The 26,746-nt window shown below is 43.2% G+C and overlaps 1 protein-coding gene across 3 annotated transcripts in view; it reads left to right on the forward strand.

Annotated features, from left to right (window-relative positions):
* Positions 1-26,746, forward strand: part of MTA1 (metastasis associated 1) — a 191,350-nt gene that overhangs the window by 19,261 nt on the left and 145,343 nt on the right. The window lies entirely within an intron of this gene.

Raw genomic sequence — 26,746 nt, forward strand, 5'->3', positions numbered from 1 at the left:
GGAGTGCTTGTCATTGCACAGTGCAATGCACCATGGGTAGGTATCCGTGTGCAACCTGCTATCATCCAGCATACTGTCTTTTGGGAAGTTTTGACAGTACAAGGTAGGGCAGAAATGAGTCAGGAATGGGTGACTGGGAGTAAGGGTTCAAATTCCCAGAGTGCAGCTGTTTACATCCCATAATGTCACCTATATCCCAAAACTTCTGAGCCTTTTTTAAAAAAAAAAAAAAAATCCCACAAACCTGCTCAACCCTCCTCGTTGTTCACCGTCTCTGACGGAAAGCCTGGAGCCTGCGTGGCTCCGCGCTAATTGTCATAAGCGTTGCAAGCACAGGATGCATGATCCTTTGGTATTTGCAGAACTGTAAGAAGAATCGAATCAGTGAGGAACATGGTGATTTCTTGGAGGAGAGATTGCTGCGGGACATAGCGAGAACCAGTTCAAGGTTATTGATGGCATTCATAGAGCAGCTGCAGATGGTGAAATGCTGCTTCTGGAAAATGAGCACTCACTCATGGGATTGGATCATAATGCAGACTTGGTATGATGATCAATGGGTGCAGAATCTTCCTCACCTCTTTAAAAGCAGCAGAGAATCCTGTGGCACCTTATAGACTAACAGACATTTTGGAGCGTGAGCTTTCGTGGGTGAAAGCTGACAAAGTGGGTATTCACCCACGAAAGCTCACGCTCCAAAACGTCTGTTAGTCTATAAGGTGCTACAGGATTCTCTGCTGCTTTTACAGTTCCAGACTAACACAGCTACCCCTCTGATACTCCTCACCTCTTTGTTTCTGTTCATGCCAGGGGTTTGTGATTCGGGCTTCTTGTAAGTATCCACGTGGTCTGCAAGTTGGTGGCAGGGTTTCTACCAAATGTGTCCTGCAACTCTTTGTGAAAGTGGCAGGTCTGTGGCTTGGCACCAGATTGATTGATGGCATCCTTGGCCTTCTGAGATGCCTTCAGCAGTTCCTTCGCTTTCACGTGGCACTGCTACTGTTGTACCCCTTCTCCTGCATTCCCCATGCAACCTGCTCTTACATGTCCATATTACTACGGGTGGTCCATTGTGCTTGCACAGCCTGTTCTCCCCACAGGCCTAGGAGATCCAACGTCTGTCTACTTCAAGCCAGAGTGCACCTGGAGTGTGCAACTGCCCAGCTGACCAGTTGCACACAACAGTGGAGAGTTACTAGGTGTGCTTGCCAAGCTGAAAAATTAGGAAAAGGCATTTAAAAAATTCTCCAGGCTTAAAAGTGGGAATGGGCTTCTGATCTCCATCATCTCTGGGCAGTGAAGTTCATAATTTTTGACCAGAACAGTCTGTGTCGAGCTTTGTGGTACAGTGGCAGAAAGACTGTTAAGGTTGACATAAGTATGTTCACTCATGCTGCGTTGGTCTCAGTACATTGACCTTGGCTCAACACCTCTTGGGGAAGTGGTGTTACTACTTCACTGTATTGGGGCACTTACATTGGTGGGAGACAAATTTAGGTGTAAACACATGCACGACTAAGTCAATGCAAGATGTATCACGTTAACCTAACTTTGTAATGTAGACCAGGACCTCAGAATGTCCCCACACACAGTTAAGCCCTTATGTATGCTAAAACCTGGAGGTAGAAAACAGATTTCTCCCAGCAGCTTATAGGTGTGAAGATTGTGAAGTTTCAGAACGCCAAGTGGAGTCTCTGTAAACTAACACAGTGGAGTGTGAGGTGTTAGTCATTGGCAGAGCTGCCACAACTTAAGCAACAGTAATCATTTGCTGTGATTGAGTAGCAGCAACCCATACTGCAGCTAATATCGGGTGGGGCAGACTACTTTAGTAATGGGCAATTTGTTATTGACTCAGGAGACCACTGATGATTCTCCGTCCAATGCGTTCTTAGGTGGGAATGTTAGGTAGTTTCAGTCCTTGGACTAGGCTATACCAAGTGATTATGAACATCTTAAATTGTGATTCTGGGTGGATTTGTGCTCAGTGAGAGGACAGTCACTGCCAATTCAGATCTGAGAAGTTGCAGTCTTTTGCCTCAGACAACAGCATGGAAGCCTGGTGGTCCCTGTAACCACTGAGAGTAAGTTTCTGGATCTCAACAAAGTGGTGAAATTGGTGGCTGGGGAGTAACTCTGCTTCATTTTGCCAGCTCTGAGTAACTGCTGTGTTCACACCAGGTGATTAGTCATAGGAGTTGTTCCATGGCTTGTGAGACAGAGAACCTTTTATAAGCATTACACTGTTAGAAGTTGTGTGCATCAGTTGCCAATTATTACATTCCAATCTTGGGTTAAAGACCCTTTTCTCCATCATCTAACAATCCTAGGTTTTTCTTTCCATCTGACACAGTGGTTGCTGAGCCAGGTCACTCTGTTTATAGTGTTTTGTATTCATCCTAAAACTTAAATACTCTGAACCCTCAAAACATTAGTTTTAGTGTTGGTCTTAAATGTCTTTTTAATGTGCTTAGTCATATTAAAATAGGAAGACTGGTCCAGGTCTCAGACTTCATGCAACAACTCACGGTCCAGAAGACTACATCTGGCAGAGGGAATTTGAGCTAAAGCTTTTTTAATCAGGTTTGTTGGCATGTGGCACACATTTGACAACATCAGTGGAACCTGAAATATCTAGTGATTAGTCATACTGCTTGTACAGTACCTGGTACTCATGGACCTCATCATTTGTGAGGTATTCATATACTACATACACTAATGAAAATATCTTCAACAGTCCTGTTAGATAGGGAATTAAATAATATTTTCCTATCTTTACAGCTGGATATTAGGCAAGAGAGGTTAAATGACTTGACTTGTCCAAGGTACCACACACAGTCTGGCAGAAGTGGAACTGAACCCAGGTGTCAACATAGCCTGAGTTGGACTGTTAGGATGCCATACCTTTTTACAACCCTTATGAAAATTCTTTGGTTTAGAAGATGATCAAGCCAACCTTTTTTTTGAGCTGGGCATTCTGGAGATAGGTTCATTCATAATGTCTGGGTATTGGTATTATTTTATAGCACTCCCAACGTGTGCTAGGTAGTTCACAGAAAACTTTGTAAATAGTGGTCCTGGCCTGAAGCGTTTCTAATCTGAAATTCTGAAGTGACTGAAAATGATGGTGAGGCACTAGGGAGAGAGGGACAAGGGTTGCAGCAGTAGGCCCACATGAATATTAGACATCTTAGTGGTTCTGTGTTGTGTGAGTGTATATAGGTGGGTCAATAATTGTGGCAATTGTAGAAGTGTTTTCTGTAGACTGAGCTTACTGGCATTCTGCATACAACACTAATAGACTACTCTGTCAGGGACAATTACTCTATCCCCTAGGGAAAAAAATGGGAAATTGATATATGCCTTTCCACAGTTACCTTCTGGCTACAAAAGTCTTGATCCAGCTTGTGGCCCAGATGTCAAAGTGAACAAATGTTTTCTGTGTTCAGTTTTGTAAATGCAACTCACAATTAGCATCTTAAGTTCCTCTTTGGGAAGGCGTGTGTTTTCTTTTGCTACTTCTTTGTTGACAATAGATTCCTGGTTAGGATTCAGGGGCAGAGTGTGGGTAGTGAAGAGGAAAATCGCATGGAAATCCCCAGCTGTAATCTAATTGTTTTACCTTGGGGCTGCTATAAAGGTGGAGGGATGTAGAAGGTGCAGCTTACTTCTTTTGAAAATTGTTATCCACAGATACTATAGTCAGTGGAATATATAGGAGAGGTGCCACTAATTGCATTATGTATGCCTGTTAATTGGGTTGAAGAGGTGCTTTCCAGAGAGAGACTTTTTACAGTAGACCTCTACTTAAGATGGAAACTAGACTTCAGTCATCTGGTAAATTGCTGTCCAAATCAGCCTGTAATACACTTCATGCTTTTACTTTTATGGAATATATTATAAATAATGGAAACTAGAATAATTGCAGAGAAATGAGAGAGAGGAGGTTTTGAGTAGATGACTGAGATGTTTGTTAACTAGTAATGTGGCAGTTGGATATTGATTAACATCAGAAGAAAATGAGAACTTGAAAGTTAAGATAATGTGGGCCTTTTATGTCTTGATAGACTAAATGACCTGTTGAGCCAATGTCAAGGTGTTCTCTGCACCATCTTTTGTTGATGACTTCATTTCTAGTGATCTTTTTAGAGTTCTGACATCCATGAACTAATGGCTGGTCCACCTTACGCAGTATCCCTAAAGAGAAGGTGGTGTTATATCCAGCACCCCAAATTTTTATCAAAGATGGTCTTAGACTGATAGGGGTGAAAAATCAATCATCCTGCCTTATTCTTCAATGCCTTATTGTTACCAGAGAAGAGCAGGCTGTAGTGCTTATATGCTGATATAAGTATCTGTAATTTGTTACTTTTCCACAGATTGGTACAATTTATCTCAGCAGTTAACCCAGTCTCTCACCCAAAAGATTTTAGTTATTGGGCAGGTTGCGTTATATGGACCAGAAATTTATATATACTGATGTCAGACAGAATTCCAGAGTCTTGGGTGCTTAACTGAAACACTCATCCTTGTGTGATCTCCAGACTGCAATGTTCCAGTCCTAAGTATTCCATATATAGGCTTAGCACCCAGTATCTGAGTAACATCCACGATTGCATTAAGTGACCTGCTAACAGCTGCCACGTGGTGTTTGTTCTTTCATCCTCCCTCAGGAGGATGAAAGAGTGCTTTTTTGTTTTAATTTTTTATATATACACACACGCACACGTGGTCCTCCATTTACTGCTCTGTTTACACTTACTGTGGAAAGCTACATTGTGCCTGAGAAGAGAAGTTATCTATCAGTCCTAATCAGTTAAGTGCTCTTTTAGGTAACCTAAGCCCAAGTCATTGAACACCTTGAAGACTGAATCCTTGAACTCTGACACACAATTCTGCGAAAAGCCAGTGTAGAGAGTGGAGGACGGGTTTGATGTATATGAGTCTGAGGAACTGTTGCAGACTGAGGTGTCATTAGAGGAGGTTGTGATGTTGTGCTATATATGTTTTATGAAAATATGCTTATGAATGTGAAAATGTAACTGGAATATGCTTTATGCAAAAGATCTCTTGTAAGGTGTCATAACAAAGGTTATAACCTGCTGAATAGATTCATCCTATTTGTTTGTATGTGTTATTCTTGTGTCTGAAGCTAGAAATATGAAGTGTAACTCTGGGGTACTATTGTAATTATGCAAAATGTGGGCCATTAATGGTGGCTTAGAATCTTGATGGATCCCATTGTCTAGGACAGTTGGTTGTGAGTGGGTTTATTTACCTTCAGGCCTTCCTGTGGGTAATGAAGAATGAGGTCTCACAGGACATGTGACCATGTCACATGATACTGGAATCCATCTTAAATCTGGTACTTTTCCATTTAGAAGGTGGAGTGGGGACCCATAGAGAGACAAGATTCTGGCCTTGTGCCAAAGCTATAAAAGAGGGTGGAACAGAACAAAGGGAGGCTAATCATGAGAGAGCCCTTGTTTTCCACTTAAGATGTCTGCTGGAACTAACAAGGACTGTTCCAGGGGAAAGGTTTGGGCCTAGACTAGAAAGGAGTCTAGTCTGTGAAAGAAGCTTATTGGAACATCTGAGGGTGAGATTTTTATCTGTAATCAGTTTCTTAATGTATTAGGCTTAGACTTGTGTGTTTTTGCTTTATTTTGCTTGGTGACTTACTTTGTTCAGTCTGTTATCACTTGAAACCACTTAAATCCTACTTTTTATACTTAATAAAATAACTTTTGGTTTATTGATTAACCCAGAGTAAGTGATTAATACCTGGGTGAGCAAACAGCTGTGCATATCTGTGTTATAGAGAGTGGACAATTTGAGTTTACCCTATATATATATATAACTTTTTTATACAGAGTAAAATGGATTTATTTGGGGTTTGGATCCCATTGGGAACTGGGTGTCTGAGTGCTGGAGATGGGTGACCTGCTGAGCAGTTTTTGGTTAAAGCCTGCAGCTTTGGGTGCATGGACCAGATCTGGGTCTGTGTTGCGATAAGCTAGCTTGTCTGGCTCAACAAGGCAGGGTTCTGGAAGTCCCAAGCTGGCAGGGAAAATGGGCTCAGAGATAACTTCAGCACATCAGGTGACAGTCCCAAGGGAGTCTCTGTGACCAAACCCGTCACAGAGGTTTCAGAACAAATGGATAAACTCAACAGTAATAAGTCACCAAGACCAGATAATAATCGCCCAAGAGTTCTGAAGGAACTCAAATGTGAAATTGCAGAACTACTAACTGTAGTTTGTAACCATCATTTAAATCAGTATATACCAAATGACTGGAGGATAGCTAATGTGACACCAATTGTTAAAAAGGGCTCCAGAGGTGATCCGAGCCATAACAGGTTGGTAAGTCTGACTTCAGTACTGGACAAACTGGTTGAAACTATAGTAAAGGACAAAATTGTCAGACACATTAATGAACATAATTTGTTGAGAAAGTGTCAACATGGTTTTTGTAAAGGGAAATAATGCCTCATCAGTCTACTAGAATTCTTTGAGAGGGTCAACAAGCATGTGGACCAAGGGGATCCAGTGGATATAATGTACTTAGATTTTCAGAAAACTTTTGACAAGGTCCCTCACCAAAAGCTCTTAAGCAAAGTAAGCTGTCTTGGGATCAAGAGGGAAGGTCCTCTCATGAATCGGTAACTGGTTAGAAGATAGGAAACAAAGAGTAGGAATAAATGGTCAGTTTTCAGAATGGAGAGCGGTAAATAGTGGTGTCCCCCGGGGTCTGTACTAGGACCAGTCCTATTCAACATATTCTTAAATGATCTGGAAAAAAGGGGTAAACAGTGAGGTGACAAAGTTTGCAGATGATATAAAACTACTCGAGATAGTTAAGTCTCAAGCAGACTGCAAAGAGCTACAGAAGGATCTCTCAAAATTGGGTGGTGTCAGATGAAATTAAGTGTTGATGAATGCAAAATAATGCACATTGAAAAACATAATCCCAACTATACATATAAAATAATGGGGTCTAAATCATCTGTTCCCACTCAAGAACGAGATGCAGATGACACTAAACTTGGAGGAGTGGTAGATACGCTGGAGGTAGGGATAGGATATAGAGGGACCTAGACAAATTAGAGGACTGGGCCAAAAGAAACCTGATGAGCTTCAACAAGGACAAGTGCAGAGTTCTGCACTTAGGACGGAAGAATCCCATGCACTGTTACAGACTAGGGACCGAATGGCTAGGAAGCAGTTCTGCAGAAAAGGACCTAGGGATTACAGTGGATGAGAAGCTGGATATGAGTCAATAGTGTGCCCTTGTTGCCAAGAAGGCCAGTGGCATTTTTGGCTGTATAAGTAGAGGCATTGCCAGCAGATCGAGGGATGTGATCGTTCCCCCCATTTGACATTGGTGAGGCCTCATCTGGAGTACTGTGTCCAGTTTGGGTCCCACACTACAAGAAGGATGTGGAAAAATTGGAAAGAGTCCGGTGGAGGGCAACAAAAATGATTAGGGGGCTGGAGCACATGATTTATGGAGGAGAGGCTTAGGGAACTGGGATTGTTTAGTCTGCAGAAGAGGAGAATGAGGGGGGGATTTGATAGCTGGTTTCAACTACCTGAAAGGGGATTCCAAAGAGGATGGATCTAGACTGTTCTCAGTGGTACCCGATGACAGAACAAGAAGTAACTGTGTCAAGTTGCAGTGGGGGAGGTTTAGGTTGGATATTAGGAAAAACTTTTTCACTCAGAGTGGTGAAGCACTGGAATGGTTTACCTAGGGAGGTAGTGGAATCTCCTTCCTTAGAGGTTTTTAAGGTCAGTCTTGACAAAGCCCTGTCTGGGATGATTTAGTTGGGAATTGGTCCTGCTTTGAGCAGGGGATTGGACTAGATGACCTCCTGAGGTCCCTTCCAACCCTGATATTCTATGATTCTATGTTGGAGTCATTGTGAATAGTTCTCTGAAAATATCCACTCAATGTGCAGTAGCAGTCAAAAATGCAGACAATGTTGGGAATCATTAAGAAAGGCATAGATAAGACAGAAAATATTATATTGCCTCTATATAAATCCATGGTACACTCATATCTTGAATACTGTGTGCAGGTGTGGTCACCCCATCTCAAAAAAGATATATTGGAATCCCTGTTCCTTCTAATTTTTCCCATGCATGTGCAGAATGAATTTTGTTATGTGCACCAATATGGATGTGAACCTGAGGGGGTTCAGACTGTGGAAGGGGGGTGAAGGCTCCAGCTAAGCGTACGGGCTCTGATATGGGGCTGGGGATAAGGAGCAGAGGATTGGGGTGAGGAAGTGAGGGCTCCGGCTGGGGGTATGGTCTCTGGGGTGGGGATGAGGGTTTGGGGTACAGGAGGGGACTCCTTCCCCACACCCTCCAGCTCTCTCTCCCAGCAGTAGCCTGGGCTGGGTTGGGGCCGGGGGAGGAGCATCTCTGCCTTGCTTGCAGCAGGTCCGTTCGCAGTCCAGGGGGAGACCGAAGCTGCGAACCTTCCCTCACCGGCGGCCCGGAGCAGTGGGTGTGGGCTCCTTTATGTCTGCCCACCCCATCACTGGCAGATGCCTGCTGGTGACGAGAGGCAGAAAGTGACTGAGGTCAGAGAGAGGAGCCTTCAGCCAGCTGTCTCAGTGGAGCGGGTGGGTGGGGGCGTAGGGTAAAGCCCTGAGCCTAGAGGAGGCAAGGGAGGGGCCAGAAAGGAGAGGATCCAGGTGAAATGGAGTGCCTGGCCGGGCCCTGGGAACCCTGCTGAATGTGGGCCTGGCACCATTATAAATCTGGTACTGTCCGGGCCAGGCTGGGTCAAGGCCGGGGGTTTCGTGGCAGGCCCGGGGCTAGGGGAGAGGAATCTCTCTTTGCTGCAGCCCAAAGTGCACGCACAGTGCTTAATAGGCCACTGTGCGCCACACAGCTTAGAGGGAGCTTAGACTGGAATTGGAAAAGATTCAGAAAAGGGCAACCAAAATTATTAGGAGTATGGAATGGCTTCCATATGAGGAGAGATTAATAAAACTGAGATTTTTCAGCTTGGAAAAGAGACAACTAAGGAGGGATATGATAGAGGTCTATAAAATCCATGACTGGTGTGGAGAAAGTAAATAAGGAGGTGTTATTTACTCCTCCTCATAACACATGAACTAGAGGTTACCACATGAAATTAATAGACAGTTTTAAAACAAACGAGTGTTTTTTGTTTTTTTCACACAATGCACAGTCAACTTACTTCAGAGTAGCAGCTGTGTTAGTCTGTATCCACAAAAAGAAAAAGAGTATTTGTGGCACCTTAGAGACTAACAAATTTATTTGAGCATAAGATTTTGTGGAGTACAGCCCACTTTATCAGATGCATAGAATGGAACATAAAGTAAGTAAATATACACACATACAGAGAACATGAAAAGGTGGGAGTTGCCCTACCAACTAATTAAGAGGCTTGTTGAGAGGAAAAAACTTTTGTAGTGATAATCGAGAGCCCATTACAGACAGTTTGACAAGAAGGTGTGAGGTTACTTAACATGGGGAAATAGATTCAATGTGTGTAATGGCTGAGCTGTTCCCAGTCTCTATTCAAACCTAAATTGATGGTATCTAGTTTGCATATGGAACTCCTTGCCAGAGGATGTTGTGAAGGCCAAGACAATAACAGCATTCAAAAAAGAGCTAGATAAGTTAATGGAAGATAGGTCCATCAATGGCTATTAGCTAGGATGCGCAGGGATGGTGTCCCTAGCCTCTTTTTGGCAGAAGCTGGGAACGGGCAACAGGGGATCATAGACTTTGAGGCAGGGATCTCAAACATGTGGCCCATGGAGCTCTTCCCTGCGGTGCGCCAAGCTCCCTGCGCGTGCCCCACCAATTATTTCCTGTTGCTGCCAAACTCCCCTCACCCCCCGTGACCTCCCAAGTTATTTTATATGGCAGCTAAGCTCACCACGCTGCTCCCCAATGTTTGGGGCCAGGTCTCTCCCCTGGCCCCACTTGCCACCCCCACATGCCTCCCGTGAGTGTCCCCTGGCCTTACTTGCTTCCCCCTCACCACCAGAGCCTGCAGCTCATGCAGACTCCGCTCAGCTCTACCGGCTTCTGGCATCACCTGCTGCCGCAGGGTCCTAGTGCCCCCCTCCACTAGGGCCAGGGCAGGCTGCCCTTCCCCTGCCCTTCTGCCCTAGTCCTGAGCCTCTCCAATGCCCCAAACCCCTCATCCCCAGCCCCACAGCTCTCACCCCTGCACCCCCTTCTATCCCCAAACTCCATTTCAGAGCCTGCACCCCAGACCCCCTCCCCCACACAAACTCCTTCCCAGAGCCCTAGGCAGGTAGGGGTGAAGCTTGGGGGAGGGCAGGTTCTGGGCACCACCAAAATTTCTACAAACCTGCCACCCCTGGAAGAAGCAGAGCAGGAGTGGTGGTGCAGCCCAGTGCAGTGTGGGGGCTTTACTGAGTGTATATATTTTATTAAAACTGCTTGGAAATGACTTTAGGGAGTGGGGGGGAAAACTCATGGAAGAAAAGTTTTTCAAGACAAGTGGGAGAATTTATATTTTTTTTCCACAGAGGTAAAAGATAAAATTCAATGCCTTATTTGTCAGCAAACGATTGCTGTTCCCAAGGAGTATAACCTGGGTCGGCACTACGACACAATGCACCGTGAAAAATATGATGCATTCACTGGAAAAATCCAAGAGGAAAAAGTTCAGCAACTTAAATCAACATTTGCCAAGCAAAGACATTTCTTTTCGGGGATTAACAAGTCTAGCGAAGATTCAGTAAGAGCAATTTTTGTGATAAACGAAATAACTAAATCATCGCGAGCTTTTACAGGAGACTTTTTTTTGTAAAAGAATGTCTTATGAAGGCCAGCGAAATTTTATGTCCTTATAGGAAGAAAGTTTTCGAAGGCATAAGCTTATCTGCCAGTATAATTGTCTGCAGGATAACGGGTTTAGCTGATAATGTGCAAAAACAATTGATTCAAATGGCAAAAGACTTCAAAGCATTTTCAGGTGCTCTTGATGAGAGTACAGATTTATTAGATACCGCACAGTGTGCAGTGTTCATTAGAAGTGTGGATTGCAGTTTTTGAATATAACTGAAGAATTTCTAGACTTAATGCCATTGAAGGGTACGTGGGACGTGACACATTTCAAGGACAGGAAGAGTGCATTGAAAAAGCTGCGCTGCCATGGAACAAACTTGTATCTTTGATGGCACACCGTCCGTAACCAATGTGCTCTGAAAATGGTGTGGCTGGATTATTGAAGACCAAACTGAACAGCGTCAATATACCAGGAATTCGTTTCACCGGTATACATTGTCTTTTGCACCAAGAAGCCCTGTGTCATAAAAGTACAAATGAAAGAAGCTATGGATGTAGTTGTTAAAACTGTTAATTTTTACATGCACGAGGGCTGAATCACAGACAGTTAACTTCTTTTTTAGCAACTATGGACAGTGAACATGGGGAACTTCTGTATCACACAAGTTAGATGGCTGAGTCGTGGAAATGTTTTGAAGCGTTCTTTTGCACTTAGAGAGGAGATCCCACAGCTTACTGATTCCACTTTTATCTACAGCCTTGCTTTTCTAACAGATATAACTGATCACCTGAATGCATTGAACTTAAAACTTCAGGGTAGAAAACAGGTGATAACACAAATGTATGACTGTGTTAAGTCATTCAAAGTGAAGCTTACTTTGTGGGGGAAACATCTGACTGCTGGAAATTTGGTTAATTGCTTGACTCTAAATTCCTTTGGAAAAGTTGAATCCAAATCCTTGAAAGAATATGCACAGATCATTTCTAACTTACACAAACAGTTTGATGTGCAGTTTAAAGATTTCAAGGCACTTGAACCACATCTTCAACCTTTTTTCCACATCATTTGCTGTTGAAATTGACTGTGTTGCAGAGGAAATGCAGATGGAGTTAGTGGAGCTTCAGTGTGACACCATTTTGAAGCAGAAGTATACAGATGTTGGAATTCCAGAATTCTACAAGTTTCTTTCGCAAGAAAGATTTCCCATGTTGTTATTTGCCATTATCCTTGCGGAAGCAATGTTTGGAAGTGTGTGTGTGTGTGTGTGTGTGTGTGTGTATATATATATATATATAATATGTGAACAGTTTTTTCTCTTTCATGAAGATTAACAAATCTGTGTTAAGGTCAAGGCTCACTGATGACTGGCACTAGAAAAAGTTCAGAGAAGGGCAACTAAAATATTGGGGTTTTGGAGAGGGTCCCATATGAGGAAAGATTAAAGAGGCTAGGACACTTCAGCTTGGAAAAGAGGAGACTAAGGGAGGATATGATAGAGGTATATAAAATCATGAGTGATGTGGAGAAAGTGGATAAGGAAAAGTTATTTACTTATTCCCATAATACAAGAACTAAGGGTCACCAAATGAAATTAATAGGCAGCAGGTTTAAAACAAATACAAGGAAGTGCTTCACGCAGCGCACAGTCAACTTGTGGAACTCTTTACCTGAGGAGGTTGTGAAGGCTAGGATTATAACAGTGTTTAAAGGGGAACTGGATAAATGCATGGAGGTTAAGTCCATAAATGGCTATTAACCAGGATGGTTAACGAATGATGTCCCTAGCCTCTGTTTGTCAGAGGATGGAGATGCATGGCAGGAGAGAGATCACTTGGTCATTGCCTGTTAGGTCCACTCTCTCTGGGGCACCTGGCATTGGCCACTGTTGGTAGACAGGATCCTGGGCTAGACGGATCTTTGGTCTGACCTGGTACAGCCGCTCTATGCTCATATGAACATTTGAAGGCAACACTGATACTGGTTTCGTCTCAGGATATCAAACCTAATATTTATGCTCTGGTTGATGCAAAACACTGCCAGCTAAGTGGCCAAAAATGAAATGACTGTCAAAATTAGCACTGACTTTTCACATTACAGTTAAAGAAGTTAATAAAGTGACTTTTAATAGCATACTATATTTTAATACAATACTACTATATTACTTTTCTTTTCTTTTTTTTTTCCTGCTTACCTCCAGGCGCTTCCCGCTGTCAAACAGCTGCTGGTGGCGCTTAGCACTTTCCAGAAGGGAGGCGGGAGGAGCAGGGAGCTGCATGCTCAGGCGAGGAGGTGGAGAAGAGACAGGGAAGGGGCAGGGCCTCATGGAAGGGGTGGAGTGGGAGTGGTGCCAGGGGCAGTGAGGGAGGTGTCAGTAATGCGGCCCTCAGCCCAATGTACTAGTCCTTATGTGGCCCTCGTGGTCATGTGAGTTTGAGACCCCTGGTTTAAGGTCAGAAGGGACCATTATGATCATCTAGTCTGACCTGCATAACGCAGGCCACAGAATCTCACCCACTCAGTCCTGTATCAATCCCCTAACCTATGTCTGAGCTACTAAAGTCCTCAAATTGTGGTTTAAAGACTTCAAGGTGCAGAGAGTCCACCAGCAAATGACCCATGCCCCATGCTGCAGAGGAAGGTGAAAACCCCCCAGGGCCTCTGCCAATCTGCCCTGGAGGAAAATTCTTTCCTGACCCCAAATATGGTGATGGGTTAAACCCTGAGCATGTGGGCAAGACTCACCAGTCAGAAGCCCAGGAAAGAATTCTCTGTAGTAACACAGAGCTTACCCCATCTAATATCCCATCACAAGCCATTGGGCATATTTACCGCTAATAGTCAAAGATCAATTATTTGCCAAAATTAGGCTATCCCATCATATCATCCCCTCCATAAACTTATCTGGCTTCAAGACTAAGCTTGATATGTCTTTTGCCTCCACTGCTCCCCTTGGAAGGCTGTTCCAGAACTTCACTCCTCTGATGGTTAGAGACCTTTGTCTAATTTCAAGTCTAAACTTCCTGATGACCTATTTATATCCATTTGTTCTTCTGTCCACATTGGTACTGAGCAATACCTCTCCTTCCATGGTATTTATCCCTCTAATATATTTATAGAGAGCAATCATATCTCTCCTCAGCCTTCTTTTGGATAGGCTAAACGAGCTGTACTCTGAGTCTCCTTTCATAAGACAGGTTTTCCATTCCTCGGATCATCCTAGTAGCCCTTCTCTGTACCTGTTCCAGTTTGAATTCATCCTTCTTAAAGATGGGAGACCAGAACTGCACACAGTATTCCAGATGAGGTCTCACCAGTGCCTTGTACAACGGTACTAACTCCTCCTTATCTTTGTGGAAATACCTCACCTGATGCATCCAAAGACCGCATTAGCTTTTTTCACAGCCATATCACATTGGCGGCTCATAGTCATCTGTGATCAACCAATACCCGAGGTCCTTCTCCTCCTCTGTTACTTCCAACTGATGCATCCCCAGCTTATAACAATAGTTCTTGTTATTAATCCCTAAATGCATGACCTTGCACTTTTCACTATTAAATTTCATCCTATTACTATTACTCCAGTTTACAAGGTCATCCAGATCTTCCTGTATGATATCCCGGTCCTTCTCTGTATTGGCAATACCTCCCAGCTTTGTGTCATCCGCAAAACTTTATTAGCACATTCCCACTTTTTTGTGCCAAGGTCAGTAATAAAAAGATAAATAAGATTGGTCCCAAAACTGATCCCTGAGGAACTCCACTAGTAACCTCCCTCCAGCCTGACAGTTCACCTTTCAGTACGACCATTGTAGTCTCCCCTTTAACCAGTTCCTTATCCCACCTTTCAATTTTCATATTGATCCCCATCTTTTCCAATTTAACTAATAATTCCCCATGTGGAACCGTATCAAATGCCTTACTGAAATTGAGGTAAATTAGATCCACTGCTGCATTTCCTTTGTCTAAAAAAATCTGTTACCTTCTCAAAGAAGGAGATCAGGTTGTTTTGGCATGATCTACCTTTTGTAAAACCATGTTGTATTTTGTCCCAATTACCATTGACCTCAGTGTCCTTAACTATCTTCTCCTTCAACCTTTTTTCCAAGACGTTAGTTTGACATCTGTAGTATGCAACAGGCCTGTAGTTATCTGGATCACTTTTTCTTTCCTTTCTTAAAAATAGGAACTATGTTAGCAATTCTCCAGTCATATGGTATAACCCCTGGGTTTACAAATTCTTGCTAATGGGCTTGCAATTTCATGTGCCAGTTCCTTTAATATTCTTGGATGAAGATTATCTGGGCCCCGCCTTTTTAGTCCCATTAAGGTGTTTGAGTTTGGCTTCTACCTTGGATGTGGTAATATCTGCCTCCATATCCTCATTCCCATTTGTCATCCTATCATTTTCCCTAAGCTCCTTATTAAAGACTGAGGCAAAGTATTTGTTTAGCTATTGGGCCATGCCTAGATTATCCTTAACCTCCACTCCATCCTCAGTGTTTAGCGGACCCACTTCTTCCTCCTTCTTATATATATGGCTATAGAACCTTTTACTATTGGTTTTAATTACTTTTGCAATGTCCAACTCTACATGGCTTTTCTAACTTTATCCCTACGTGTTCTGACCTCAATAAGGTAGCTTTCCTTGCTGATCACTCCCATTTTCCATTCCTTGTAGGCTTTCTGCTTTTTCTTATCACCTCTCTGAGATACTTGCTCATCCAGCTTGGTCTACAATTCCTGCCAATGAATTTTCCCCTTTCTTGAGATGCAGGCTTCTGATAGTTTCTGCAACTTTGACTTGAAGTAATTCCAGGCCCCCTCTGCCTTTAGATCCACAAATTATTCAGTCCAATCCACTTCCCTAACTAATTTCCTATTTTTTTTTTCAAGTTAGCCCTTTTGAAATAAAAAACCCTAGTCACAGATCTAATTTTTTGTTTATCCTTCCATTTAATTTAAACTGAATTAGCTCATGATCACTCGAGCCAAGGTTGTCCCCCTACAGCCATTTCTTCTATGAGGTCCTCACTACTCACCAAAACCAAATCTAAAATGGCATCACCTCTTGTTGGTTCAGCAACTACTTGGTAAAGGAATCCATCAGCTATTACATCCAGGAAAAGCATTTGTCCGCCAGTCTATATCTGGGAAGTTAGTCTTTCATGATCACACAATACCCATTAGTATTTACTTTATTAAAAACATTAAAGAGGTCTCTATCTGTATCCAGATCAGATCCTGGTGGTCTATAGCACACCCCAAGCACTATCCCAGGGGAGGTTCTAGTAGCTTTCTTCCCCATGGGATTTTTGCCCAGACAGACTCTTATCCGTTCCATCCCTTCTTATTTCTTTACCGCCTACCTCCTCACTGGTATAGGATGCTACTCCACCACCTTTGCCTTTATTTCTGTCTCTCCAAAACAGCACATACCCTTCAATACCTGTACTCTAGTCATGACTACTATTCCACCATGTTTCTGTTATCCCTATAATATCCAGTTTCACTTCCTGCATCATTAACTGTAGTTCCCTTATTTTGTTACCTATGCTCTTTGCATTCGTGTACAAACATCTTGATTTTTTGCTCTTTAGCTTCACTCACATTCTTTACCCAATTAGGCCCAGACATTCTACTGCCAGTATCACTCATTAGACTGGTATCTACACTACCCTTCCTCCTCATGTCCATTCTCCTACCCGTGGCTGTATCGTTTCTTACTTCATTTTCTTCCCTCTCGATGTTAAAATCCGGCGTGGCGATTACCTGGACATCTCCCAACCATCTCGCTCCCATTCCTAGTTTAAAGCTCTCTTAATCAGTTGTGCCAGCCTCCATCCTAGAAGTCTATTTCCCTCCCTACTTAGGTGAAGTCCATCCCGAGAGAACAGTCCTCTGTCCATGAATGCCTCCCAGGGGCCATACATCTCAAAGCCCTTCTTATAGTATCACTGCCTGAGCCATCTGTTGATTTGTCATAATCTTGTGACAGCTTTGTTTCCCTTCTCTAGGAACAAGCAGAATCCCACTGAAGATCACCTAAGCCTCAGTTTCCTTAAGTGTGTTCCCCGACCTGGCATAGTTTCTGTTAATACGTTCCAGGGAGAATCTAGCCATATCATTTGTTCTCACATGAAGGACAATCAGTGGATTCTTTTCTGCTCTCGTTAGGGTCCTCTTCAGCTTCAGGTCCGCATCCCGTATCTTAGCACCCAGAAGACAGCACACCCTTCTGTTCTCTGGATCAGCTCTGGTTACAGGCCTGTGTATTCTACTCAGTAAGGAGTCCCCAGTCACGAAGACCTCCTTTTCCTGGTGATGGTGCTATTCTCCAGTCTATCCCCTGTTCTCTTTGGCTGCAAATCCCCTCAGTTCCTATTTGCCCTTGCAATCCTCCGCAACCCATCCCGTATCCTGCTGGGGCTCATATTTGGTGGTGTCTCCATTGACTCTTCCCCTTTTCCTATAGGACTAGTTGCTCTTCTCTTCTTCCTTGCCCTTTCACCTTCAGTGACCATCTGCTGTGCCCCTTTATTTTTGGACTCCGCAAACCTGTTCCTGAGCTCTATTTCTCCTTCACTAGCCCATCTTTTCCTCTGCCTGGTTCTCTAAGTCACTTGCTTCCACTGTCCACTTTCCTCACCCAGCAGTCTTCCCCTCAGAGTTCTTTGGTCCTGCTTCCATCTGCAAGTTTGAGCTTTTCCCTTCAGACTTCTCATGTCCTCACTTGATGATTCTCTGTTCCGTTCATTCCCTCTAGGGCCCCTGGCATTGGCCCCTGTCAGAAGACAGCATGCTGGGCTAGATGGACCTTTGATCTGACCCAGTATGGCCGTTCTTATGTGTTGATGGTAGCCCACATTTCAGGAGAGACCCCCTGTCATTCTGCTCTACATTTGTTACTCTCATGGAGCACAGAGTGGGTAGATTGGTTGTATATTTAGGGCAGTAAGTGGTAAAGCCAGTATGCCAGAACACTTGGTCTCTCCTATCTGAAGTGCCCGATTTTCCTCTTGTATTACTTGATAAATCACACTGCTTTTTTCTGTCACCGAAAATGATTTGGGAGTTGTAGCGGATAATCAGCTGAATATAAGCTCCTAGTGCAATGCTGTGGCCAAAAGGGCTAATGTGATCCTTGGATGCATAAACGGGGGAAACTTGAGTAGCAGTAGAGAGGTTACCTCTCTATTTGGTACTTTGTGCAACTGCTATTGGAATGCTATTCCCAGTTCTGGCATTCACAATTCAAGATGAATGGTGGAACGTTGGAGAGTGTTCAGAGAGAGCTAAGAGCATGATTAAAGGTTAGAAGCTCAATCTATTTAGCTTTATCAAAGAGAAGGTTAAGGTGTGACTTGATGACAATCTATAACAGGGGTTGCTAGCCTTTCAGAAGTGGTGTGCCAAGTCTTCATTTATTCACTCTAACTTAAGGTTTCTTGTGCTAGTACTACTTCTTTTAAAACCATTTTTACAAGGTCTCTTTCTATAAGTCTGTAATGTATAACTAAACTATTGTTGTATGTAAAGTAAATAAGGTTTTTAAAACGCTTAAGAAGCTTCATTTAAAATTAAATTAAAATGCAGAGCTGCCAGGACCCGGGCAGAGTGAGTGCCACTGAAAATCAGCTCGTGTACTGCCTTTGGCATGCGTGCCATAGGTTGCCTACCCTGGTCTATAAGTAGCTACATGGGGAACAAATATTTAATAATGGACTCTTCAATCCAGCAGAGACAGATATAACATGCTCCCATGGCTGGAAGTTGAAGCTAGACAAAATTTCAGACTTGAAAGAAGGTGTACCTATTTAAGAGTAAGAGAGTTATCCACTAGAAAAATGTACCAAGGTTCGTGGTGGATTCTCCATCTCTGATCATTTTAAAATCATGATTGGCTGCTTTTCTAGAAGATATGCTCTAGGAATTATTGCGGGTCAGTTCTCTGGTCTGTGTTGTACAGCAGGTCTGACTAGAAGGGGCAGAGAGAGAAGCTCTGTACTAGTGCTTTATCCCCGCCATTCTCGTTTGTCAGACCAACTGATATTTTCTCAACTGTGTCAGAACCTTTAGGCTCCCAATATTCCATTGTCTATTTGTGAGCATCTAAGGATGCTGAGGGAGTTGGCTGATGTGATTTGCAGAGCCATTATCTTTGAAAATTCGTGGCGATTGGGTGAGGTCCCAGACAATTGGAAAAAGGCAAATACAGTGCCCATATTTAAAAAAGGGAAGGAAGAGAACCCATGGAACTACAGCCTCACTTCAGTCCCCGGCAAAATCATGGAACAGGTCCGCAAGGAATTTTTGAAGCATTTGGAGGAGAGGAAAGTGATCAGGAACCATCAACATGGATTCACCAAGGTCAAGTCAGGCCTGACCAATCTGATTGCCTTCTGTGATACGCTGCTTTCCCCATATCCAAAGAGCAAGTTATGTGATATATCTTGATTTTTAGCAAAGCTTTTGATGTGGTCTCCCACACTATTCTTGCCAGCAAGTTAAAGTATGGATTGGATGAATGGACTATAAAGTGGATTGAAAGCTGACTAGATTGTTGGGCTCAACAGATAGTGATCAACAGCTCGATGTCTAGTTCGCTGCCGGTATCAAGTCGAGTGCCCCAGGGGTTATCCTGGGGCCGGCTTTGTTCATCTTTATTAATGATGTGGATGATGGGATTAATTGCACCCTCAAAGTTTGCAGATGACGCTAAGATGAATGGAGAGGTAGATATGCTGGAGGATTGGGCCAAAAGAAATCTGATGAGGTTCAACAAGGACAAGTGCAGAGTCCTGCACTTAGGAAGGAAGAATCTCATGCACCGCTACAGAGTGGGGACCAACTGACTAAGCAGCAGTTTTGCAGAAAAGGACCTGGGGATTACAGTGGACGAGAAGCTGAATATGAGTTGACAGTGTGCTCTTGTTGCCAAGAAGGCCAATGGCATATTGGGCTGTATTAGTAGGAGCATTGCCAGCAGATCAAGGGAAGTGATTATTCCCCTCTATTGGGCATTGGTGAGACCACACCTGGAGTATTGTGTCCAGTTTTGGTCTCTTTCCCCCCCACCACTACAGGAGGGACGTGGACAGATTGGAGAGAGTCCAGCGGAGGGCAACAAAAATGATTAGGGGGCTGGGGCACATGACTTACAAACAGAGACTGAGGGAACTGGGTTTGTTTAGTCTGCATAACAGAAGAGTGAGTGGGGATTTGATAGCAGCCTTCAACTACCTGAAGTTGGGGGTTCCAAAGAGGATGGCACAAGGCTGTTCTTAGTGGTGGCAGATGACAGAAAAGGAAGCAATAGTCTCAGTTGAGTGGGGAGGTCTAGGTTGGATATTAGGCAATGCTGTTTCACTAGAGGATGGTGAAGCACTGGATGGGTTACCTGGAGAGGTGGTGGAATCTCCTCTGTAGAGGTTTTTAAGTCCTGGCTTGACAGAGCCCTGGCTGGGATGATTTAGTGGGGTTGGTCCTGCTTTGCATCAGGAGGATTGGACTATGACCACCTGCGGTCTCTTCCAACCCTATTCTTCTATCACTACAGATACAATTTTCTGAAAACAGGTGGCAGTTGGGAGGTGGTATAAGGAAATACTGCACCCCTTTGTGCAAATTTTGGGGAGGAAACATGCAGTAGTTTAAGTATCCTATTGCATTAAAGTAGTGGAGATAAATTAATTTATTGATGTGACCAGTTTAATTAGTTTTGAAACTTTTCTTTTTCTTTGTTGCACCCTCCATCCCCCCCCCCCCCCATCTTTTCCTTCCAGTGTTCTGGAAGATGCATATAATTGATGTATAATGTGGAAAAGGATCTTTGTTTCCTAATCTCTCTCAATTCCTGAGAGAGGCTGTGGGAACTTAACCACATTATGTATATATAATTGCCGATGCACCAGCAAGAGTAACTCATCTTTACAAGAGTCCCCCACCCTGTAAAGCACCATTTTAAGAGAGAACTCACTGAATTTTAATTTCTTAATGATGAGATCACTGAAGCGTGTCTTTGTAAGAATATTTCTACTCTAGTTGGAAATTTATAGATCTTAAGAGCTATTGAGAGAATGTGCATGCTGTTCCAATCTCTGTTCTTTGGACTTTTTTTTTTACTTGATTTGTAATACTCTATAATAATAAAAAAGGCTAAAATAATATAAATATTTCTAACAAGCTTCAGTAAAGTGGACTGGATCACAATTATCTTCACCTATTTAACTTGTGGTGGGCCGCTTAATGTGCGTGAGATTGATTTGAAACATGTATGGTAAGCGTTTGATGTGTATATAAATTAAAGTCGAAATCGAAGACCTATTAGCGAACAAAAGCTTTATGGTATCGCTAATGTTTTGGTGCAATGGTTTAAACATACCCCTTAGTGAGTATTTAATCTGCAGAGAGTTTGTTACTGTTGATGCTTGGTGGCTACCCACCATCTAGCTTTTCATAGCCACTAAAAAGGGCACACTATCTATCTGTAGTCTTATTGTGGGTGATGCCAAGATTTGGTTACAGATACTTATCATGAACTTTTAAATCGTGCTGTACTGTCCATTTCAGATACATTTTGTATTAGTTTAAAAAAGAAACAAACTAGAAATCCTGTATCTGGTATATTTGCAACCATAAACTGTTAGTGGCTGCTCTACGCTAGCTTTTGGCAAGTCTATAATTTCTAATGATAAAACTGTTCTATTTACCCATGCCAGATTTTGTAGTAAGATCTTGTATTAGATGCACATTATTACAGTTTTTCAATTACGCTTGTCATTTTAATTTACATTCTGTTGTTTGAGCTATAGTATGCAGAATGTAATTGAAGGTTTGTAATACCTACTTATACAGGGGTGGAGTTAAGGTTGTGTGTTCATATGAAAACTCTGACATTTATTTACTTTTGTGTTCTCAGATTTTCAGTCTTAGAATTCATGAATGTAATTTATTTGTACTTAGACCCAAATCCTCAGCCTGTTGCTGAGCCAGTCAAGTAACTGGGGTTAATGGCAGCTAGTTGTGTGGGGGGCACAGGGAGAAAGGAATCATTCATCCCTTCCCCATGTCTTGAAGCCCTCTCTGAAGTAGTCAACATAGTCCTAACAAGTCTCCTTTGTGAGACAAAGTGGGATGATTTGCATAGCAGCAGATTCCTTCTGCCAACCTGTAGATGTGCTGGGAGCTACTGCTACACAGAGGATTTTTAATGAATCTGTAAACTTGGGGATCATACCCTATGACTGGAGAATTGCTAATATAGTTCCTATTTTAACAAAGGGGAAAAAAGTGATCCAGGAAACTACAGGCCTCTTTGACTGCAAGGTCTTTGAACAAATTTTTGAAAGAGGTGAATTAATTAAGTAATACACCATGGTTTTACAGAAGGTAGATCACGACAGACCAATCCAGTCTCCTTCTTTGAGAAGATCACCGATTTATTTATTTTTTTGGACAAAGGAAATGCAGTGGATCTTATCTGCCTGGATTTCAGTAAGGCATTTAATACAGTTTCACAACGAAAATTATTAGTTAAATTGGAGAATATGGGGATTGATATGAGAATTAAGAGGTGGATAAGGAATTGATTAAAGGGGTGACTGCAGCGCGTTGTACTGAAAGGCGAACTGTCAGCCTGGAGGGAGGTTACTAGTGGAGTTCCTCAGGGATTGGTCTTGGGGCCAGTCATATATTTAACATTTTTATTACTGACCTTGGCACAAAAAGTGGGAGTGTGCGCTAATAAAGTTTACGGATGACACAAAGTTGTGAGATATAACCAATATAGAATATCATATAAGAAGATCTAGGTGATCTTGTAAACTGGAGTAATAGAAATGGGATGAAATTTAATAGTACAATGTGCAAGGTCATGCATTAGGGACTAACAACAAGATTTTTTGCTATAAGCTGGGGACTTAGTTGGGAGTGACAGAGGAGAAGAAAGACCTAAGTCTATTTGTTGATCACAGGATAACTGAGCCATCAATATAAAAAAGGCTAATGCAGTCCTAGGACGCATCAGGCGAGATATTTACATTAGAGCCAGGGAAGTGTTAATACCATTATACAAGGCCCTGGTGAGACCTCGTCTGGAATACTGTGTGCAGTTCTGGTCTCCCATGTTTCAGAAAGATGAATTCAAAACTGGAGCAGGTGCAGCAAAGGGCTGCTAGGATAATCTGAGGAATGGAAAACCTACTGTGATGGGGCAAGGCCAGATGGCTACAGTCAAGTACTGAGAAACAGGTATGTTAGCCCCAGGCTAAACAAATCCCTAGTACTCTGGTAACCAAATGGCAGTTGCTCCAGGTTAATCAAGGCACCTGGAGCCAATTAAGATCTTTCTAGAAGGCAGTACCTGGAGCCAATTAACATCTTTCTAGAGGCAGTTTAGAGAAGCTAACTTTAATTCAGATACACCTGCAGCCATAACAGGTAAGCCAGGGCACTTTGGTTTAAAAAGGAGCTCACTCCTATCAGGCAGGGAGGAGCCAGAGGAGAAGGAGCGTGTGTGAGGAGCTGGGAGCAAGAAGGCAGGAGCTGAGAGTGAGAGTGGTGTGTACTGCTGGAGGATTGAGGGACAAGCGTTATCAGACACCAGGAGAAGGTCCTGTTGGTGAGGATAAAAGAAGGTGTTGGAGGAGGCCAGGAGGAGTAGCCCAGGGAGTTGTAGCTGTCATGCCAGCTGTTACAGGAGGCACTATAGACAGCTGCGATCCACAGGGCCCGGGCTGGATCCGTGAGTAGAAGGCGGGCCCGGGTTCCCCCACCAACCCCCAACTCCTGATCAGATACAGGAGGAGCTGACCCAGACTTGTGGGTCCACACAGGGGGGAGTCACTTGAGGTGAACAAATCTGCCATAAGTGCGCACCCACCAGAAGAGGGAACTTTGTCCGCTACCTTATGACAAGGAGACTGTGAGCATGACTTTGTTAGGCCTCCTAACCAAAAGAAGGGCTGAGGGAAGATATTGATTTGTTCTCTATAAATACCATCAGAGGGATAAATACCAGGGAGGGAGCAGGAGTTATTTAAGTTAAGCGCTAATGTGGACGCAAGAACAAATGGCTATAAACTGGCCATCAACAAGTTTAGGCTCAAAATTAGGTGAAGGTTTCTAGCCATCAAAGGAGTGAAGGTCTGGAACAGCCTTTTAAAGGGAACCAGTGGGGGTAGAAAACCTAACTGGCTTCAAGACCGAGCTTGGTAAGTTTATGGAGGGGATGGTAGTAGGAGATTGCTCACATGCCATTGTAGGCAACTGGTGACTGCCAGTAGCAAAAATCCCTAACTGCTGGAAATGGGACACTAAATGAGGAGGACTCCTGAGTTACTGCAAAGAATTCTTTCCTAGGTATCTACCTGGTGGGTCTTGCCCACATGCTCAGGATCTAACTGATCACCATATTTAGGGTCAGGATGGAATTTCCCTCCAGGGCGGATTGGCAAATTCCTTGGGGTTTTTTTGCCTTCCTCTGCCGCATGGGGAATAGGTCACTTGTAGGTTTAAACTGGAATAAATTATTAATTCTCTGTAACTTGAAGTCTTTAAACCATGATTTGACTATTTTAGTAACTCAGCCAGAGATTAGGGGATTATTTCAGGAGTGGATGAGGTTCTGTGGCCTGCAATGTCTGACTTTCTGCACTAGATGATCATGATGATCCCTTCTGACTTCAAGTCTGAGCCTAGGAGAGCTGTGTGGCAGATACACACACACTCATGCACATCCCCCGCCACTACTCAGTGCGTGCCCCCTCATAAGAAAATACACCAGTTCTGCTGTGGGGGTGGTTTCCTCTAATTTAGTTATTGTTCCATTAATTCTTAATGTTTAAGTGCTAAAATCCTTCAGATTGCCTGTTCTAGAATTAGTCATAGTCATTTTAACCCTTCGCTCCTACTTCATGTAATGTGCTTTCTTGTGTTTTAAAAAATGACACTTTGGGGTTCAAATAATACAGATAAGATTCAAACATAGCGTCCTTTTCCAAACCAAATACAAATTACAGACTTTTGAGGTTTGTCCATTGCTAACTCTTAAACTCTGAATAGATGCAAGATTTAAAGAGGAAGTGGCTGTTGCAGAGTGAGGAAGAGGGTTCAGTCCTCTGTCCTTCATGCCAAGATAATGGTAGCCAACCTAAGGAGCTGAAGATACGCTTTTTGATTTCATGATATGGTGTCCTTACAGTCCATGATTTTTAATCATTTATGCAACATAAAGTGTGTGCATTTAGTGATAGTTGAGCCTTCCCATGCAGCATTGTAACTCTTGTCATCACATAAATGCAAAGTCGGATGAAGATACTGCTCTGCATTGTCAACGTGTCCTGCCCACATTTTGATCTCTGTAACTTTATTTGAAAGACTAGACCGTTTTTTTTCCTTAGTACTCTGATGCATGCTTGCTGACTTCAGTGGGGATGCACTGGTTCATGGACTACAGAATACCCCACTCTTGTCTAGCTGCTGAGAGGGGGTCTAGTCAACTCTGATTTATTAGCTCAGCACTCCCCACCGTTCTCCAGCACCCGTTGGTTGACAAGTGAATCATGGCTCTGATCACTGCTCCTTTCACTCAGACAACTTGCAGACCTGTATAATCAGTGGTTGAGTGTCATTACTGTGGGCAGTTCGAGGGAATGTTGTGGGACCAGAGTTCAGTTCAGTGAAGCCTGAGCATGCTCTCCTATTCTCTTCTACCCTTGCGCCCACTGAATTCAGACGAGATTATTGTTGCAGCAGGGAATTTCATCGTATCGTTGATGTCTCACTCCAGAGGCAGAGAACCTCTGTACTCTTCTTTTCCCCTTGAACAAGAGGGAAAAGAGAAGAAACTCTGGTATTACAGACCATTTTTATGAGAATTTAATATGGAGGCCGAAGTCAGGCTTATAACTGAAAACAATTCTCAGCTCTAACTATGTAAGTGCTATTGCCTCAACAAACATATAATCATGGCAGGTCCTGCCAGCGTGCTCAGGGCTGAGTAAGACATGGTTCCTTCCCAGAGGGGTTGTTGAGCTTAAAATCTAAATATAGATGAAACACAACTTCCTTTTGGATCTGCTCGCATCATAGATTTAGTAGATTGATATCAAGAGCTACTTTAGTTGGACCTGGACAAGAAATCCATTAAGGCTTAATAGCTGGACAGAGGGCCAGTATCACAGAATGGCCGGCCCTTTAAGGGGAGTTTGGCCCAATCCCATCTCTGACTAATCACTGCTTCCCACAGAGGTTAGGGATCAGGTGATAGGTGGAAGATTACCTAGTCCTCCTAAAAATGAGCAAGAGCTCAGTTGCTAAGGAAAAATGCAGGGAGATAGTCTAGGTGGAGGGAAAGAACCCAGTTTATAGGAGACTCTCAGGAAGAGGGCCTGAGTAGTATAATCCTGTTGGAAGCTGACCCTGAAGGAAAAGGGAGCAGAAGGGCTCACCTTGGGTCCCAGGCAGACAGCATGTGGAGTGTCCTACTGTAGGAAGTAGATTGGTCCCTGCCGGAGACTCAAATCAGGGAAAAGAGCATAACTGATATGAACATGTGCCAAGTGGTTTTCTTTTGAAGAAATAAAGTCAACACCCTGAAAAAAGGGGGACTAGAATCCTGTAGCTGGCAAGTGTTCTTTGGTGTGTGGGCTGGTGAGAGAGCTCACTGTCTTACCGGCAGTTAAAGTATATTTATGTAATTGCTAAACTTAAATTAGGAGCATATAACAGTTAAGTATATTTGACTGTATACCATTCTCCTACCTTTCATATATTTTGTCTTGAATTACAAGGTCTTAAGACAGTTCCTGTCTTGAACTCTCTAAATGTACAGTGCCCGGAAGTTTTGCTTAGGGGACAGATCACTGGACTGGGACAAAGGAGACCTGTGCTCTGTTCCCAGCTCTGCCACTGGCCTACTGTCTGACCTTGGTCA

The sequence above is a fragment of the Chelonoidis abingdonii genome, chromosome 7, assembly GCF_003597395.2.
Source record: "Chelonoidis abingdonii isolate Lonesome George chromosome 7, CheloAbing_2.0, whole genome shotgun sequence".
Lineage (NCBI taxonomy): Eukaryota > Metazoa > Chordata > Testudines > Testudinidae > Chelonoidis > Chelonoidis abingdonii.